General features: G+C 42.4%; 1 protein-coding gene across 1 annotated transcript in view; it reads right to left on the reverse strand.

The window, feature by feature from the left end:
- The window catches only part of LOC144681825 (testis-expressed protein 264-like), a 367,242-nt gene that overhangs the window by 248,357 nt on the left and 98,349 nt on the right, over window positions 1–20,536 (reverse strand). The window lies entirely within an intron of this gene.

Genomic DNA, 20,536 nt, shown 5'->3' on the forward strand with positions numbered 1-20,536 from the left:
CTAGACACTTGGGATTTTGAAAGAGCAGCTGCAAGTGAATTCAAGGGGCAAACATAGTAGGAAAGGGTTGGGAGAGGGAAGGGGGATGTGGGTGGTGAGTGATAAAATTTGTGACTGATGTAATACTTGTCATGTAGAGAATTATACATTTCACATGTAATATTCACAATAGTTTGATTAAACTCAAGTTTAAAGCTGTGTTATGTCACTTTGAGTGCTCCCAATGTGGTTTCCTTTACACTGGAGAGACCAAACGCAGACTGGGTGACCGCTCTGCGGAACACCTTCGGTCTGTCCGCAAGCATGACCCAGACCTCCCTGTCGCTTGCCATTTCAACACACCACCCTGCTCTCATGCCAACATGTCCGTCCTTGGCCTGCTGCAATGTTCCAGTGAAGCTCAACGCAAACTGGAGGAACAGCACCTCATCTTCCGACTAGGCACTTTACAGCCTTCCGGACTGAATATTGAGTTCAACAACTTTAGATCATGAACTCTCTCCTCCATCCCCACCCCCTTTCCGATCCCCCTTTTTCCAATAATTTATATATATTTTTCTTTTTCCACTTATTTCCATTATTTTTAAATGTATTTCCATCCATCGTTTTATCTCTACCTTTTGGCCTATTTCGATCCCTTCCCCCCACCCCACCCCCACTAGGGCTATCTGTACCTTGCTCGTCCTGCGTTCTACCCTTAATATCATCATTAGCACATTTCTTAGCTAATATCACCACCGTCAACACCTCTTTGTCCTTTTGTCTATGACATCTTTTGGCAATCTCCACCTATCACTGGCCCTCTATCCAGCTCTGCCTGTCCCACCCCCCCTTAAACCAGCTTATATTTCATCTCTTTTCTATTTTTCCTTAGTTCTGATGAAGAGTCATTCGGACTCAAAACGTTAACTGTATTCCTCTCTGCAGATGCTGTCAGACCTGCTGAGTTTTTCCAGGTATTTTTGTTTTTGTTCCAGATTTCCAATGTCCTTTTTGTGGAAATAATTGCTGCTTGATTTCACTCCTAACTAGTCTAGCTTTAATTTTGCTTTGCTCCAATTTTAAGATTGTGCTATTTGGATTAGCTTGGATTTTAAGCTTTGATATAAATTCTCAATGTGCTCATGAAATAGAGAAAACATCTTTCAATTTACTTCAGTCACTCATTTCATCAGGTGATCTTTCTCTTCTTTGGAAGTTGACAAAATAATACCTTAGGCTGTAATGACTAATCAAATTTATTAAGTAATAAAAGAACAAATTAATAGTGGCAAAATATGTATCTTATCAATAGTTTAGTTTGGTTAGTGTAATACCACCCTCTTGTGGCCAATTGTATATGTAAGTATATAAATCAAACAAGGTTAAACCCGTTCAGTTGGATACATGACTTCCATGTGGCACATAGTCTCTTTTGTCCTGCAAAGATATCACAGTCTGGTGACGAGAATGGGATTGTGGGTTTCTCTAGCCGAACAAATTTAGATTGGAAAAGCTTCCAGCAAACCAGTCGAGGAACTGGAAGGTTTCTTCTGCTGAGAAATAGGCTTAAAAATCCAGTCTTACAGCCGTTTGCACATGTGGGTTGACTGACATTTGAAGATGGCTGCATCAACAAGTATTATTGGGCGTCTGGGAAACAGCTGTGATCGAGAGTCTTTCAGTGCCTATGAGGAGTGACTCAAGATGTCTTTCACTGCTAATAATATCCTTGAAGATCCTGATAATCCAGCTGTTAATCAGGCAGTGGGAGAAAGGAGAAGGGCAATATTTTTACCAGAGGCAGGTCCAGAAGTGTATGAAACACTTAAGAATTTGCTTGCCCCTGCTAAGCCGAAGGACGTGCTGCTGTCGTGCATTTTGCGGAAACTTGAACAGCAGCAGGTTGATGAGGTGTTGGTTGAGATCCAGACAATCCAAAGCACAAGAATGTCCAGGGCAATTTGCATAGCATTGTCGTCCAAGTTGTGTTGGATGGAACTCTGGTAAACATGGAGGTCAGCATGGGTGCATCAGTTAGCATGAATCACTATACCATGAAAAGTTCAGTCAACATCAACTGGTGAAATCATGCATAGAATGACAAAGCAATGGAGGAGAGAAAATTCCCATAATTTTAAGTGTGTCAGTACCAGTCACATACAAGGAGCAATATACAAAATTGCCCATCATTGTTGTGAAGGGTGAAAAACCAGCCTTGTTGGAAAGAAACTGGTTAACAGCACTTGAGTTAAATTGGAATGAGCTTTTTTGCATAGAAGGGAAATTCACAATACAAGACGATGTGATTACCAAGTACCCTCAAGCATTTAGTGAAACTGGCAAACCGATTCAACGATATAAGGTCAATGTATGCATCGGAGGAACATAAGACCAGTTTATTACAGGCCTTATCCAGTGCCCTATGCTTTAAGGGAGAAAGTAGAGCAAGAACTGAAAAGACTTGAGACTGAGAACATTATCTCCAAAGTAGAACAGACTAATTGGGCTACTCCCATAGTGGTAATACAAAAGTCAAATGGCAGTGTACAAATGTCTTCAAAAACATATGATCAGGCTTGACCAGATTTAAATAAATATTACATTTCTAAAAAGCTACTAATCAAATACAATTTTGAATAAAGCTGCCACAAGATATTTGCATATGCCTTTTCTTCTGTATTGGACTCTGGTTTCAAACAAACAACTTATCTTAAGATGGGATATGATTTCTGTAAATGGCTGGTTATTGATCCCTCATGTATCATGACAGAGTTAAAGAAACTAACGCCAAGCTAAATGCTTTTTTAAGGCATAATGTTTCAAATACTCCCAAAGACTTTAAAATAAATTCAATGTTTTATCGGTTGAGCTCCAAAATAATTACCCAGGTGACCAATTCCCACATCACAGTTCACATTTTGCACAATGCTAAACATTTTCTTTCAAAGTAACTTTTGCCAATTTTATGACACTGTGATCTTGGAGGTCTACAATAAGTAATGGAGCTGAGAAAGTACTGAGCATCTCAGAAGAAGCTATTTTATGATATCTACGCACGAGCAACAGTCATTAGTTGGCAAGCAAACACTGCAATGAATGTTTGAAAGGCTGGCATGTGGCACTTGGAACAATGTACACATGAAATCCAATAAAGAAGCAGAAAAGAAGTGCTGACAGGTCCTTGGGAGGTGATCAGCCACACTGCAGCAGTCAGGAAAGACAGTAATATAGAGGCTGGTCAACTGTTCGGTCCTGCAGCACAGTCTCATGGATTGAGTCCCAAGAGATCTCATTACCACAGCTGCAGTTACAGTCCTGCAGTGCACTTTCTGCTCTGTCCACTGGCTAGCTTAAGAAGCCAATTATCTCCAGCTTTGATAGACAACTGGTGTGATGTGACTAAAATAGAAACTTCAGTATACTCTCATTTCCCATTCTAGTCACATCCTCCCTAGGTTCCAAAGAAAAGTGCAGTCCAGAAGGGAAAACACAGTTTAATGAAGTTGCCATTCTGACCTTTTTCCTTCATATACCTGGCAAGCATTTGGTTCAGTGACGTACAGCTCAATCATCATACATGCCAAGCTGGAAAACCAGCAGAAGCTGATCAGCTAACAAGTCAAGAATAACCCTGACATGAAATAAAAAGCAATTACATGGGCTACGCACCTTAAGCAGTCAGTATATACAACACTTCATCCATCGAAGATGAAAAACATAAGGACATGAAAGGCTAATGGGAAATCATCTGCAGAAGACATAAAATGAGCAGTCCATTTCTTGGTCAGTCGGGGGTGGGGATATGTACAATTTTTAGATGATTTATTCTGCTTTCTGATCCATTTTATACACAATAGATTATTAATCTCAAAAAGAAAGAACACCAATTTTCAACAGACTAACTGACTAGGACCTACCCAAATGTTACCTCGCCAGCCCCTCTCCTACATCCAACCTCCCCCTCCCACCATCATTGTGCTTCACAAAGGGACAGTATCCCCGGTCATAGAGATACTGCACCACATCTAACTCCCTTTCACATGGGCACTCCTATTTCCAACTCTCCTGGCTCATGCTGCCATTCTTCTTCCATTCAACGCAGTTATGGTACTCCCTCCTGACTTTTTAGAGTTCCTGCTCCTAACTTTCTGTTCATGTTGGCATCTGTTTTCCCCATCTAGCCTGCAGCACCACTTCCAGTTTCTTCTCTCGCAAATAACTACCCTTAGCTTCTCTCAGTGCCCTTCCTCGCCACCTATTTCCCCTTCCTATTATTTTCAATTTACCTCATCTTCAATGCAATTAATTTTCCCCTTCTACTGCCATCCATTGTCTCCCCTCCCCAGTCTAACCCCTCCTTTCCCCAGACCTACTGAATCCAAAATGGACCAGACAAGTTTCATTTCTTCTCTTTGTACACTCCTAGCACTAAATCCCATGTTCACCACAATCTCATGATTGAATTCCTCCAATCAGGTTTTCACCCCTGTCACAGCACTGAAACCGCCACCAAAGTCACAAGTGACATCCCATGTGACTGTAACTGTGGTAAACTAACCTTCCTCATCTTCTTGACTTGTCTGCAGCCTTTGACACAGTTGATTGCACCAACCTTCCCCAGTGCTTCTCGGTTGCCCAGTTGGGTGTGACTGCCTGCATCTGGTTACACTCCTATCTATCCAGTCATAGCCAGAGAATCAACTGCAAAAGCTTCTATTCTCACTCCAGCATTGTTACTACTGGAGGCCCTTCAGGGATCTATCCTTGGCCCCATCAACATGCTGCTCTTCGGCGACATCATCCGAGAACACAATGTCAGGTTTCGCATGTACACCCAAACACCCAGTGCTACCTCAGCATCACTTCTCTCAAACTCTCCGTCTAATTTCTCATGCTGCTTCTCCAACATCCAGTACTCTCCTGGTCTGTTAGTTTGTAAAAGCTTGTAAAGATCCTAGGTGTAATGAGTTTAAACTCATTTCCTTCTGGTTATGGGATCAAAACATGAAAAGGCCCCTAGTTTAAGAGCAACATGCAATTGCATTGTGTCTTTAATATAGTAAAGTTCCCAAGACACTTCATAAAGATCTGCACCAAACAGGCATTTGAGAGAAATATTAGAGAAAACATGTGAAGGCACAGATGAAGAGATAGGTTTTGAGGAGTAAATGTTGAATTCCACAGTACTGGGATGTAGAGATGTGTGTTCCATCACCTGTGAAGCAACAAACTGAAGATGAGAAGCACAGATGGCCTTAGTTGGAAGAGTAGGTGATGCAAGCTAGGACATAGGGCTCAAGAAGGTTATGGGAAGCAAGGGTGATTCATAAACATGGATGGATTTTTAAAGCGAGGCAAGGACTCTGAAATTATTTTGCTGGAGGATGCAGAGCCACTGGAGGGGTCACGTCAACAATGGACAATGGTCACAATTGTGCAGAAAGACAGATGTGCCCAGCTTACAGGTCTAGGTCTACATGCAACCTACCTGACAAAGTACTGCCAAACCAACCCTTAGTCTTTTGTCCTTATATTTCTTAGTTGCTGGATTGTCCTTTTTGAATTTTGTGGTCTGGAGAGCTGCAAAGGGGTATTTTTAAAACTCAAGATCTAATATCAAGATTTCTCTTCTGCAGGCAATTCCCTGACTTCGGTTTTGCTAGGGCTCCTTGATGCCACACTCAATCAAATGCGGCCTTGATGTAAAGGGCAGTCATTCTCACCTCACCTAGAGTCATAGAGGTCCACAGCACAGAAAAAGGCCCTTCGGCCCATCGAGTCTGTGCTGGTCAAACAAGCACCTAACTATTCTAATCCCATTTTCCACCACTAGGCCCATAGCTTGTATGCCATGGCATCACAAGTGCACTTCCAAATACTTCTTACATGTTATGAGGGTTTCTGCCTTTACCACCCTTTCAGGCAGTAAGTTCCAGATTCCCACAACCCTCTAGGTGAAAACATTCTTCCTCACATCCCCTCTAAACCTCCTGCCCCTTACCTTAAATCTATGCCCCCTGGTTATTGATCCCTCCACCAAGGGGAAAAGTTCCTTCCTGTTTACCCTATCTATGCCCCTCATAATTTTATACACCTCAATCATGTCCCCCCACAATCTCCTCTGCTCCAGGGAAAATAACCCCAGTCTATCCAATCTCTCCTCATAACTAAAACTCTCCAGTCCAGGCAGCACTCAGGTAAATCTCCTCTGCGCTCTCTCTAGTGCAATCACATCCTTCCTCTAATGATTCCAGAACTGCACGCAATACTCTAGTTGTGGCCTAACCAGGGTTTTATAAAGTTCCAGCATAACCTCCCTGCTCTTATATTCTATGCCTCGGCTAATAAAGGCAAGTATCCCATATGCCTTCTTAACCACCTTATCTACCTGTCCCACTACCTCAAGGGACCGGTGGGCATGCACACTAAGATCCCCCTGATCCTCGGTACTTCCCAGGGTCCTACCTTTCATCCTGTATTCCCATGCCTTGTTTGTCCTGCCCAAGTGCGTCACCTCACACTTATCTGGATTAAATTCAATTTGCCACTGATCAGCCCATCTGACCAGCCCACCTATATCCTCCTGTAATCTAAGGCTATCCTCCTCACTATTTACCACCCCAACTAATTTCTGGAGTTCAGCTCTTTTGTCCATGTTTGGATCAAGGCTGTAACGAGGTCAGGAGCTGAGTGGCCCTGCGGAACCCAAACTGAACGTCAGTGAGTAGGTTATTGCTGCGTAAGTACCGCTTGATAGCACTGTTTCGATACCTTCCATCACTTTCTGATGATTGAGAATAAAGTAACGGAGTGGTAACTGGCCAGGTTGGATTTGTCCTGCTTGTTGTGGACAGGACATACCTGGGCAATTTTCTACATTGCCAGGAAGATGCCAGTGTTGTAGCTGTACTGGAACAGCTATGCTAGGGGCGCAGCTAGTTCTGCAGCATGAGTCTTTAGTACCACTGCCAGAACGTTGTCAGGGCCCATAGCCTTTGAAGTATCCAGTGCCTTCAGCCGTTTCTTGATATAACGTGGATCGAACTGAACTGGCCGAAGACTGGCATCTGTGATGCTGGGGACCTAGGGAGGAGGCCAAGATGGATGATCCATTCAGTGTTTCTGCCTGAAGATGGTTGAAAATGATTCAGCCTAATCTTTTGCACGGATGTGTTGGGCTCCCCTATTACTGAGAATGGAGATATTTGTGGAGCCTCCTTCTCATCCTCCAGTGAGTTGTTTAATTGTCCACCACCATTCACGACTGGATGTGGCAGAACTGCAGAGCTTAGATCTAATCCATTGGTTGTGGGATCGCTTAGCTGTCTATCACATGATGCTTATGCTGTTTGGCACATAAGTAGTCCTCCTGAGTTGTAGCTTCACCAGGTTGACACCTCATTTTTAGGTATGCCTGGTGCTGCTCCTGGCATGCCCTCCTGCACTCTTCATTGAATCAGGGCTGATGCCCTGGCTTGATGGTAATGGTAGAGTGGTGGACATGCCGGGCCATGAGGTTACAGATTGTAGTTGAGTACAATTCTGCTGCTGCTGCTGAGCAGTAAGTGCTAATCAGCAGGTGCTTTCCTCGCCCATGTTTGACCTGATGCCATGAGACTTCAAGGCAACTCCCTCCCAACTGTATACCACTGTGCTGCCACCTCTGCTGGGTCCCTTCTGTCGATGGGACAGGAAATACCCAGGTATGGTGATGGTGGTGTCTGCGACATTGTCTGTAAGGTATGATTCGGTGAGTATGTCTATGTCAGGCTATATTAAGGATAGAATAAGAACATCGGAACACAAAAGACCAGAAAAGACCCTAATGCTCCACTGGGCCACTGCCAAGTCCAGAAAGTATCATGCAACCACTCAATTCCTTGTACCTTGCCGTTATATCCTTTGCAAATATGTATTCAATTCCAACTTCAATTTGACAACATCATTTATCACTGCAGGAAATCCACTCTGTGGATTTAGCACTCAGTATGTAAAATAATTATTTCTAAATTCTTGGCTTACCTTCCCTTTATCAAACTCAAGTCCTTTCTCACTTACAGTTTTAACTGTTTTTGGCTCCAGTTAATACATTTGTCTGAAATTCCCCCTGCCATGGAAGATAGTATATTGTGATTGTGGCTTTGAGTGAAACTTGGATCATGGGTGGCAACACTTTGCCCCTCACTGATGTACCCCTCCTGGCTATACACTCCATCATCTGCCTCAGCCTTTGTCTGCTGACTATATTGTCTTCCAATTTACCAGTACAATTTCTTCACCATCATTCTCTCTCTCATTCTTCCTTTTTGCCTTTGAACATCTGCAATGCCCTCCAACGTTCCAGGGCTACACTGGTCGCAATGCACAGAGTTATGGATAACCCCCCCACCCGGTATAGATAACAATACTGTATCAAGGTAATAAACACCATCATGTTTTATACAATTCATTTGGTTTAAGACAGTAAATCTTGATAGTTAAATAAACATAATTAAATCAGCCAATGTACTTTACTGGATTCAAGTCATCTGTTTACCAGTTAATCCCTCCCAAAAAATCCCTCCCAAGGTGCCATAAAATTTCAGGTCTGTTGTCAGAAGTCAAGTTATTCTACCAGGGAACTCACTGCACAACTGGACTTGGTGAGCCCACACTAATAAGAGAATAGAATTACTTTTACATACCACGCAATTTGCTGTATATAACAAAGAGCTGTCAGCAAAATGCAGCTGTACATTGCGATAAGGCTGCCCTCCAGGATTATAGAAAAAAATTCAGCTTGTTAAAATGAAGGGCAGGTTATTGAGCATGTTTTCTTCAGAAATGAGTTTCATAATATCAAATATCATTTAATTGCAGGTGGCACAAGATGTACAATGTCCTAAGACAAGTAGTTGGCTGTGTGTTTCAACTTTAGACTTTCCACACAGTAAGTCCTTAATCTCAGATATGCTATTAGTGGAGATGCTGAGCAGAGGCAGGCTCTCTCCATAGGGATGCTAGGGAGAAACCAGGTCTCTTACTGACACTCAGGACCCATAATACCAGAATAGAAGGGGTTCAGCCAAAGTGCTAAACAGGGAGCTACTTTTCCTTTAGGGATGTGAGAGGAGATCTCCAAGGCCATATATTAGAGATAAGAATAAAAAAATTGAGGCTTTAATTGTGGAATTAAATACACCATCTACTGCAATACAAGGTTTGATTTGTTTTATCTGACTTTTTAAAATCACAGTTTTAATTGTAGTAGCAGTGATAACAATTTCATTGCATAGTCCATTTTGGGTGGATAAGATCCCTGACAAGGGTAAGGATGTTCCTATAGAGAACACTTCACTGTCTACTGTGCCTGGAGTAAGGACAGCTCATTTACAGAATGCAGCGCCATCAAGCTGGCTGCTAAACACAGCCAGCACACGAACAGAGTGAAATTAACATTCATGGCCCTAATAATCACATGGTAAATATTCAACATAAGATTAACTTCAGTCTTGATCATCATCACTCTGTTGACACAAGTTTACTGAAGCTAGTAATCAATTCAATCACCCGCACAGAAAAGCATTACATCCAACTAGGTAACTCAAACATGAAATGCTGAAAATAGGATCCCAGAAACTATTCAATTGAAATCAATTTTCAAAATTCTTTTTTTTAAAGTTTTCTTTCATTTCCTTTGTCACTGAATCGTAACCTTGGGTTTGTAATATTTTGTAAATGGTAATTTGATAATATTGTAAAGTCTAAGTCATACACTGGCAAAGGTGGCTTCATTGTAGTGCTGTAGTTCAAAAAGACTGAAACAAGCATTCCTCCTAATGGGAGTAGGACGTGATCCTCCTTGAAAAGATTCTCTAAATGAAACTTTCACAAAATAATAGATAAATCATGATCCTACCATTTAAGTGTGGAAAAGGAGTGTAAAGTCATGGCCCAGATCTTCCGGTGCCCAGATGATCATACCCCGGAAGTACCACAGAAAAGCTGGAGGGCCCCCTTGGAAGTCCCAATGCAAGGACTCCATGGAAATTGACAGGGAAGTTTCAACTTCTGACGGACAACTCCCCTGCATCCGAAACCCTCCGAAAAACTCACTGGATAGTTACCCAGGAAATGTTAGACAGGAAAAAACAATGCTGGCTCCTGGGTAACTATACAATTGACTCCCACCTCCCGCTGACTCCCCACTGCACCCCCCCCGACTCCCGCCTGACCACACTACTGCACCACCCCTCCCAGCTCTACTCTGACCGCCCAACACCCCTCCGACCCTCCACCTTAACAGCCTACAAACCTGCAATCCTACCATCCTATGCCGCCCTACCCACTTACCTAACTCACACTCATTCGCTAACACATTGGAAAGCTATTTAAATGTCCCAAAACTTTTCACTGTGTTAGTGAACGAAGACTCACCAAAATAAAGTAGCTAGTGCTATATTAAGGGGGCATGGCTTGGCTTCCCCCAGTGATCCTACAAAGAAGGACTCCAAGAACAGGCACGCTCCACATTCCTGAAGAGACCCGGCTCTGAAGTCCGGGTGAGAAATGCGGAGCTCCGGCACTGCGTAAAACAAAAGGAGCTGAGTGAGTGGTGATTGCCACTCCTCAGAAGATTCATCCCAATATCTCATTGTGCGTACATTGACCACAGGTCTACTTGTCTGTGGCAGACGCTGCCCCCTTCAGCAAGCATGAGTATGAGTATCTCTTTTAGCTGGCTGAATATGTATGTATGATTCTGGATAATGAGACAGCTGACACCACAGCTATAATCTCACTGGCAATGCATAAAATATAATTATTGACCATATTAATTTATACAGTTCAGGAACTGTAACAAATTCAGGACATTAGATAGTGATCAATGTGTCATTTATCAATAGTTAAATCAAACATGTACAAGTATCAAAAAATTGGAATACAATTATAATAATTGAGATCAAAACAACGTTAGGGTCCTGTACCATTAAAGGGAGATGAAAATAATATTACTCCCCATTTGACTTCCATGCAGAGGTTGCAGTCATTACAAGTTCTCTGACAGCTAAGCAGTCTTCTTGATAGTTGAGGTGTTCTCCAAAGAGCTTCTGCCAGTTAGCTGTTCTTCACTGACACCTCTGCCTCATGCTCAAAAGAGACAATTTTTTAATGCCCCATACCACATATGGGGATACTATTCACAAGATCCATATACAGGAATAATTTGCTTTTCAAAGAATTCAAGGTGATAATCTTGTTTTAACATTACTCAACTGCCCACAAGGTTCTTTGCATGGATGTTTTTCAAGGTGGTCAGTTTGTTTGACTATATTCATCTAGCTGTCTCATCTTGTCCTGGTTTTATTGCTATCTTTGGTTTGACTTTCTGCTTTTTGAGGTCATGGTTCCTATTCGCCATGGCTTGCCCCACAGTGAGAGTAACAAGGGACAGTCAATAGGCAAAGGGGTCAGTTAACAGCTTGAAATTCAGAAAAGTAAGCCACTAACTCAGCAAAGCCTACAGAAGAGGCTGGTTGCATTAAGGAAATCATGTCAATTTAGCCCTTCTTGCAACATTCTTTAACACCTGTCCTGTATCTGACCAAAACCAGTTTTAAAAGCAAACTATGACAGTAAAATGGAGATGCAGCATTAGGAATTTCTCTCCTTCACACAGCATAGGTTTAAACTTTGAGTATCGCTAAAAACCTTTTAGCCTTTTTCGATTCCTTCACCCCACCCCACCCCCACTAGGGCTATCTGTACCTTGCTTGTCCTGCTTTCTACCCTTAATTAGCACATTCCTTAGATAATATCACCACCTTCAACACCTCTTTGTCCTTTTGTCTGTGACATCTTTTGGTTATCTCCACCTATCAATCCTCTATCCAGCTCTCTTGTCCCAACCCCCCCACCTCCCCCCCACTTAAACCAGCTTATATTTCACCCCTTTTCTATTTTTCCTTTAGTTCTGTTGAAGAGTCATGCGGACTCAAAAGGTTAACTGTGCTCCCTTCCACGGATGCTGCCAGACCTGCTGAGTTTTTCCAGGTATTTTTGTCTTTGTTTTCGCTAAAAAACATTTTTGCTTGGACCAAGGAGAAGGTATTCCCTCTTTTTCACAAAAGATTGTGCTCACCATGGCAAAAAGTAGCAGTGCTGGGAAATGGAATGCTTCTACTTTTTAGCTCCTGATTTTTTTTTAAATCAAGTGCTCAAGTTGGGCAGTGGAGAAATTTCGCTTCACCCTTTGCAAACAACAACCTGAATTTCTTTTCTGACATGGTGCTACTCCTAGTAATAGCAGTCAGAAAATCCACCCCCCCCAAACCCGGCCCCCACCACCCTAGGAACCATTATTTCTCACCGTCACCTCCCTCCACAGCTGCTCTGGTGAGTATATTACAAGGACATGCCTCCACAGTAGCTTCATTCACTTTAATGACAGCCAGCATTCTGGAGCAGCCTGCAGGCTGATCAAGACTGACCAACTCCAGAAAAACACACCTTCACAGCTCACAAACGGACAGGGGAGTAAACCATGTTAAGATGTGTTTTTATTATAAGCAAAGACTTGAAATTTCTTTAGCGACATATGATTATTCAGGATGACATCTAGCACCTTGGTGTTAACAGGTTCTTGACACTGGTGTGTCAGGGAGAGCTGCTTTAAAACAACCAAAGTCAGGCACCAGTTTAATGTTTTCACATTATGTAAAGGTGCCACCATAGTGGGCCAGCCTGCACAGCTTCTTTACTTATTCTTGAAATAGTATGTAAAAAAATGTTACATCAATTCTATCAAGCAGCTTGCATCACATTCCGTGTGATGAACACTGATTATTTGGAATACAGCAGCTTTGTCTAGTGTTAAATCTGTCCACCTTCAGAGAGATGAAAGAAATGCATGTGATGCAGAGATCTGGCCCAGAACACAAGGGAGGATCCTGGGCCCTACAATTGTAAGAGCGGACACAAGGCAGTGGTCAACCTCTTTAAGAGAATGCTTTAGAGAACAACTGACACCACTGAAACCCAGCAGCTATCTGCAGTAGACCCAAGTTAATTACACACCTCTGACCAAAGTGAACAGATGGAGTTTCTCTATAAAAGGTGGGTATTGGAGCAAAAGAAGTCTCCGTCCTGAAAAGTGGCAAAAAAAAATTGATTCCTTCATCCATGTCAGAAATTGTGCACAGTACCGTGGAATAAGAGTAATCCTGTGCTACTTATCAAGAATACTGGCAACAGTACATTGGGTAAACTGAATTGGCGCTACATTATCAGTATAATGGATGTGTATACGAATAAACAGTGCAGAGTCCTACTTAGACTCTTCAAGCCTGCCACCTCTCCATGTAGACATTTTATACAACTTCAGGCTTTATTTTCTTGCCATAGCAATCAGGCAGAAGTACTCATAGCTCACTCCAAATCAGATTTCAATTAAAGCCTCTCAACATTGCCACAATCAGTCACAAAGAAGAAGTGTACTTCTCTTTGACCTCTCATATTCTTTAAGTTGAACTATTAATACATTTCACGCAAGCACACAACATTCTCTCAAATTGATACCTGGCTCCTATCTTTCTAGCAATGCTCTTCCATACCTAAATGGTATGGAATCACCAAGAATTTTAATTTCTTCTATCAGAAGAAACACTTAGGCCTGAATTTTCGCAACGACGGAGAGGCTTTCCGTCATTGCGAAAATGGCCGAAATCTGGAAGCCACGTCCCCGAACACAGCCCCAACCATTTTTGAAGAAGGGGAGAAATGGCGTCAGGTTCCAAATCGCACATTTGTGGTTAACGGAGGCAGCTGCCCATACAAAACAGCAACTGCCTCCAGTCATGTCTGAGTTTCGTTAGCCAGGAGTGGGAAACACGACACGATTAGATCTGGTAAGAGCTGGTCTAAACTTTGCAAAGTCCTTTGAAGAGGTGGGGTATCCTTTTGGAGAGGTAGTGTACCCTTTTGGATAAGGCCCCGGGACACCTTTCGGGGAAGTCAGGTGCCCTTTGGGAGAGGTAAGATGCCCTTTGGGATTGTTAAAATTAGACACGAATGTACATAAAAAGTGTATAAGCTCATTTGAGCTGTCAAAAGCAACTGCCAAAAGCAACTGTCAAGCTGTTAAGGCATTTAAAACTCCTACCCTTTAAATATTTGGGGAAAAAAGATGTATGGAGTGTTAAAAAAATTCATTGCTTGCTATTTCACTCTGGCTGTTGACATAAGCCCGAAGGTTGGCATTACTGGATTAGTGCTGCATGACTGATTTAACAACCTTACATCATCACAGTGGGGTGCCTCCCATTTCAGTTTGACTAATACCTCCAAATGGTTACAGGCTCTTTGAAGTGGGAGTATGAATTCCAAAGCTTGTTTTTATAAGGGATTAAGCATTTTAATGAAACATTTGCCTTTATAAGGGATTAGGAATGTAGGTGTAGTGAATGAGTATTTTTTTAAATCAGAGTGTTATTTTTAAATAACGTTTGAAATAGACACTTACAACTTTATTTTATTTCATCTTAGCATGAATGCTGAGGTCTGCCCATGGTGGAAAGTCGCTGAGCTGGCATGGAGGGTGCAAGGGCTAAGGGTGCTGGTTGGGAGGGGCAATGGGTTGGCACTAAGTTGGCATAAGGGCTATAAAGGGCCATGGGGGTTGCGCAGAGTCACAGGATGGCATAGGTTGGTGTGGAGGATACGACGGGCCATGGGGGACAGTTGGGGCCATGAGATGGCATAGTTTGGCAACGAGGGTATGAGGAGCCATGGGAGACGGGTGGAGGCATGAGGTAGCATGGGTTGGCATGGATGGAGAATGGGGAGTGTATGGAGGGTGAGAGGGTGTGAGGGCTGGAGGGCTGTTTTGTGTTTTACAGCGTGTTTTTTTTAACGACTTGCACACAGTGCTGGGGCATCGAGGCAGGCCTTCTATCCAGCCCCTGTCCAGCCCGGCAACCTTTGCACTCTTTCCGGGGTCACCCGCCAGGCTCCTATTTTCACCCACTGACCCTGCAAGACCAAAAATCTGACCTTCTGGGGCATTTTCTTCTGAGTCGGGTTTGCGAAGCCAGAAACTGTCCCAACTCTGGACTCCTGGCCCGGGGGTGAAAATTCAGGCCTTGGAATTCCTGATGGAATGGCTATAATCAGTATGGGAACCATTACAAAGACAACCCCTGAGGGTTGCCAACCCTCCAGGGTTGTCCTGGAATCTCCAGGAATTAAAGACTAATTTTTCTAGGACGTGCTGCAAGCAGCCCAGGGGTGACGGTGGCGATGTGGTAATTCATTTAATAAAAATGAAATATAAAGATAGTCTCAGTAATGGTGATCACGAAACTATCATCGTTTGCCATAAAAACCCATCTGGTTCACTAATGTCCTTTAGGGAAGGAAATCTGCCATCCTTACCTGGTCTGACCTACATGACTCCAGACCCACAGTGATGTGGATGACTCTTAACTGCCCTCTAAAATGGCCACTCAGTTCAAGAGCAATTAGGAATGGGTAACAAATGCAGCATCCACATCCCATGGAAGAAGGAAAAGAAAAATCAAAGGAGCAATTAAAAATTGTATATTTTATTTTTATTTGAACACTTTTGCTTCCTGGTCATGAAAATATTGGAAATTCGTCAAAGGTCTTTTGACCAACAGCAAAAACCTTTAGGTATGACAAGTCATCGCCTACCATGGGAGATAATTCTGTTATGTCAAACCCTCTTATAGACATGCCACTAACAATGTTAACATAACACTGGTTCTGCCATTCTCTACCCATCATTTGCATGTTTAATCATTTGGCAATCTCTGCTGCACAATCCCAGCAACACTTATTTAGACCTACGTCTACTTCAAACAATGGTGTCAGTGAAAGCACTAAACTGTTATTTCAGTTGTTTGATATCCCACTATTATTAGTAATATTCTCATCAGCAGAAAAAAAATCAGTTCTTCAATGTTTTATCTGCCTCCCACATAGAACTCACATTTAAATTAATTCATAATCAAATGCTTCAGGTGCTAGCTCTTCAAGTGATCACTATTCCAGATCAAGAATGTAAAAAAAAATATGCATTTATCTATTCCTGTTTGTGAAATTATCCACTTGAAAGTTCATCTGCTTATTATAGAGACTGATACATCATACATTGGGATGAGGTCATTCTATCTGGAGTGCACCCAACAGGATACTATTATCCTGGGTTAGAAATTCACAAATACAACAGTAAATTCCCTTTTATAGTTTTCAAAGGCTCCAAAATAACATTTGCTTTTTCTCCCTTGCCAGGATGCATGTCATGCTGGCTCTACCTTCATATCTCATGAAACAGTATGGATCTGCCATTGTGTGGGAAGGGAACAGTGTGATCAGGGGCACAAGCTTTGTAAATTCTATACTGCACAGTTATTACAGTAGCTGGCAGCTGAGTTAGCTCAGTTTAATATCCTAGTATCATGTTTTAACATTGGCCAACTTGTATAAAGTCAAATGCAGGAGAGCAAAGAGGTAAAATTTTCTCTTGTGCTGATACAGACTTTGTTGACTCACTCTACAAATACTACCTCTTGTTGGTAACTATATGGAGCAACATAACCAGGAAGGATGTGGAAGGGGAGGAGATTCGAATTAAGAGGGCGATAGACACATTTTTGACGGTCAAGACTGCTGATGTAAAATGGGAAAAGAAGTCTCAGAACTTTGAACTGATTCAATGGATGAGAACTGAAATTTTTGATACTCTGATGGAAAGATAGGACTTAGGAGTAGGAATAGGCCATTCAGCCCTTTGAGCCTGCTCCGTCATTCAATAAGATCATGGCTGATCTGGTTGTATCCCAATTCCACTTTGCCGTTTGTCCCTGTAACCCTTGACTCCCTTGTCCTTCAAAATTCTGTCTAACTCTGCCTTGAATAAATTCAATGACCCAGCCTCCATTGCTTTCTGGGGAAGAGAATTCCACACACACATGACCATTTGAGAGAAAAATATTCTCCTCATCTCCATCTTAAATGGTAGATCTCTTATTCTTAAACTGTGTCCCCTGGTTCTAGTCTCCCTCATAAAGGGAAACATCCAACTGATAACCACCCTATCAAATCCCCTCGGGATCTTACAAGTTTCATTAAGATCACCTCTCACTCTTCTAAACTTCAATGGGATAGGTCCAACCTGTTCAACCTTTCCTTACAAGATAAGCCCCTCATCCCAGGAAGGAGTCAAGTGAACCTTCTAACGCAATTGTTTCTTTTTTCAAATAAGAAGAGCAAAACTGTACACAGTACTCCACATGTGGTCTCACCAAGGCTCTGTACAGCTGCAGTGAAACCTCCCTACTTTTATATACCATTCCCCTTGCAATAAACGACAACATTCCATTTGCCTTCCTAATCACTTGCTGTACTCGCAATACTAACTTCTTGTGATTTATGTACCAGGACACCCAGATATCTGTACCTCAGAGTTCTACAGTCTCTCTCCATCTAAATAGTATACTGCTTTTCTATACTTCCTGCCAAATTGGACAAATTCACATTTCCTCACATTATACTCCACCTGCCAAATTTTTGCCCACTCACTTAACCTGGCTATATTCCTTTGCAGACTCTCTCCACTTCCTCTTTACAACCTACTTTCCCACTGTTATGTCCCTAGGAAAATCTGGAAATATTGGGGGTTACTTTAATTAATTACATCTAGTGATGTATTATGGATAGCCATGGTCTCCTAGAGCATGCTTGATTCTCTCAGGCAGTCACAGACACTTCCAAGAGATTTTGTAACATTAGCCCCAATTGGGTATTGGGATTGTTTTCATGAAATACGCAGCTGAGGTTTGAGCCCTTTTCACCATATGAAATTGTGCGCATTATATTTGAAACGTCATGGTACTTGATAAATAATAACTTCCCATTTTAATTCTTGTGCATGTGAAAAATGAGTTCTGCAGAAAGTGAAATTATCAACTAAAGTTAGAAGATAAATATTTATACTGTTGTAAATACTGTTAGGACATCAGCAGCTATTTGCCATACTGCCCTTGAGTAAATAGCAATTTACTGCGCAATGGTAACACACAGCTGACAGGTTTTTCTAACCAGCAAGATAGTTAAATCAGCAGCCTCCATGCACACTCACCTAAACTATAAAGCAGTTTCCCATCCTCATTCTGTCTTCTCAAGACAGTGAGAAAGTTAGTTCAGCTTTTCTTTGTTGAAGTAAGCAGGCTGATAAACCTTTAGGGCGTAAACCAAGCACTGGCATACTGCTAACAACTAATCCAAACTGTCGGGTAAACGTAAGAGTTCAGTGTAAACCCTGTCTGGCTCAATGCCAAAATAAAAGTATGACTTAATGCAAATAATTCTGTTTCATGGTTACTGACATTTAATTTTAATGGCTTAATTACATGTTTAATTTGAACATCAATATTAAATATCCTGCATCACTCGCTATAGTCTTATTGTCGTACCATCTTCTGGATAGGACATTTTATGTACTTCAATGCAAGCAATATGTTGGATTAAATGAGCAATTTGTAAGACACATCCTCTTTCTGCTCTCCTTAAGAGTCCTAATTAAAATGTTTGGGGAATTGCAACCTAGTTCCTGAAGGACAAAAGGCCACAGACTGGAAGTTTGGCACTAAACTTACAGCCTCCATTTTAATGCTGACACTAGGATCCTGCCTGTCAGCGTTGTAATGGCCAGAGTCTGTGGGGTCAGTCAGAGGGCACTTAACTTGCATTTGTAATCAGGACCCAATTTTCAGCACCCAATTCTTGCAGTGGAGAATGAGACAAGTTCAGATTTATGCAGCAATGGAAGTTGTGTTTATCCAGATTATTATTCTTCCTCTACCGTCACTGTAAACTGAAAGTGAATAAAAATTTAAAACCAAATATTGCTGCCCATTTGGTCACTCACTATGCACTTCAGTTTATTTGGTGTTTTCTTCCTCTCCACTTCATGAGGCTGGCTGAAAATTCCTTTAACTCCTGACATCAAACAGGAACTCAGCAGCCACTCCATCTGCCAGTGCATGCTTATTTCCTCCCACTGCTGACATCATTGTTATATGCTTGTTGACATTGACCCTCACTGACCCGCTCTCCACCCCGCTCACCATGAATGAGGCAGCGAGGACTTGAGACAGAGGCAGTAAGCAGGAGGCAGCAAGGAATGGTGAGGGGAAAGCAAGTGGGCCAGCAAGCAAGAGGCAGCAAGGGGACGGAGAGGTTTGGGAGAGAGCAGTGAGGGCGGGCAGCGAGCGAGGCAGCAAGTCAGCGGTAGCAGAGGGTGGTGAGGGGAAAGCAAGTAGGACAGCGAGTGAGGCGGTGAGAGGGAGGCAGCAGGGGTGGCAAGCAAGGTAGCAGCAAATAGGGCCGCAAGTGGAAGGTAGCAAGGAGCGTTGAGGGTAAAGCGAGTGAGGCGGCGAGCAAGAGGCTTAAAGAGTGTAGTGGGGAGTTGGGAACAAAGAGGTGAGGGGGAGGCGAGCAGGGTGGTAAGCAGGAAGTAGCAGGGGACAGAGAGCATGGTGGCAGAATGTGGGTGGCGAGCAGGAGGCAGCAAGGGAGCAACGATCATATAGCAGTAGCTAGAGGCTGACAAGCGGGAGACAGTGTCCACCTGCCAAAGAGGATGTGAGGATCTGTGCTGGCCTGGGAGGACTCTGTGAAGACAGAGGCCATTTTTCATGCAGGTAGCTGCTGAGGAAGTTGCTACGATGTCACTGACTGCATCTGCACAGGTGCAGGAAGCACTCCCCTGGTGTTGCAGTGTCAATAAATGGAGCATATTATGAATTATTTTGTCCTTTAAAAAATTAGTTTGTACAAGTGAAGAGGAATGAAGAAAAAAATAAATAAGTATGAGTTACACTGTGATTGACATCATGCAGAAGTATAATATTGTCTCTAGAAATACTGCCCCTGTCCACACAGAAGAGTTCACTCTAAAGGTTTCTTTTTTAACTATAGAAATTGAACACCTGTTCCTTTTTCTTGCTCATGAATCTGTTACACTTGCTGCTACCTATCCTTCACTTCCAAAGTGGCACTTGTGACAGTGTTGTGTGCTTTCTGGATGCTTTGTCTTATTTAAAGGCCACTGCTATGAAGCTTCAATTGCATTTAAATAGCTCAACATTCACTTTTTGAAGTTCGTAGCAAAAACTTGTTTTTACGGAGTCTATTCCCTGGAGATAGAAATTTTTCCCGCACCTCCCCAAGTTTCTTTCAGTTTTTGACACTAAAAATAGAAACTGGAAAACACCCAAAAACAAAGTTTTAACACTGGCTTTAAATGATCATCTATTATTTACAAATTCAAGGTATTACATAATGTGCCTTCATCACATACCCACAGTCACACCTATATCTGTGCACCTTGCTGTTCTCTGCATTTCCTCTCAAAACAAGTTCACAATCGCTCGTACATTTTTTACATATACTTGAGATTATACAGACCGGGTTGATCACATGGGGCACGCTGTCCTCCTTTAGAGTAAAGTTGGATGAGGTTTTACCAAAATGTGCTGTTACACGCAGAACA

The sequence above is a fragment of the Cetorhinus maximus genome, chromosome 6 (genome assembly GCF_964194155.1).
Source record: "Cetorhinus maximus chromosome 6, sCetMax3.hap1.1, whole genome shotgun sequence".
In the NCBI taxonomy this organism is placed as follows: domain Eukaryota; kingdom Metazoa; phylum Chordata; class Chondrichthyes; order Lamniformes; family Cetorhinidae; genus Cetorhinus; species Cetorhinus maximus.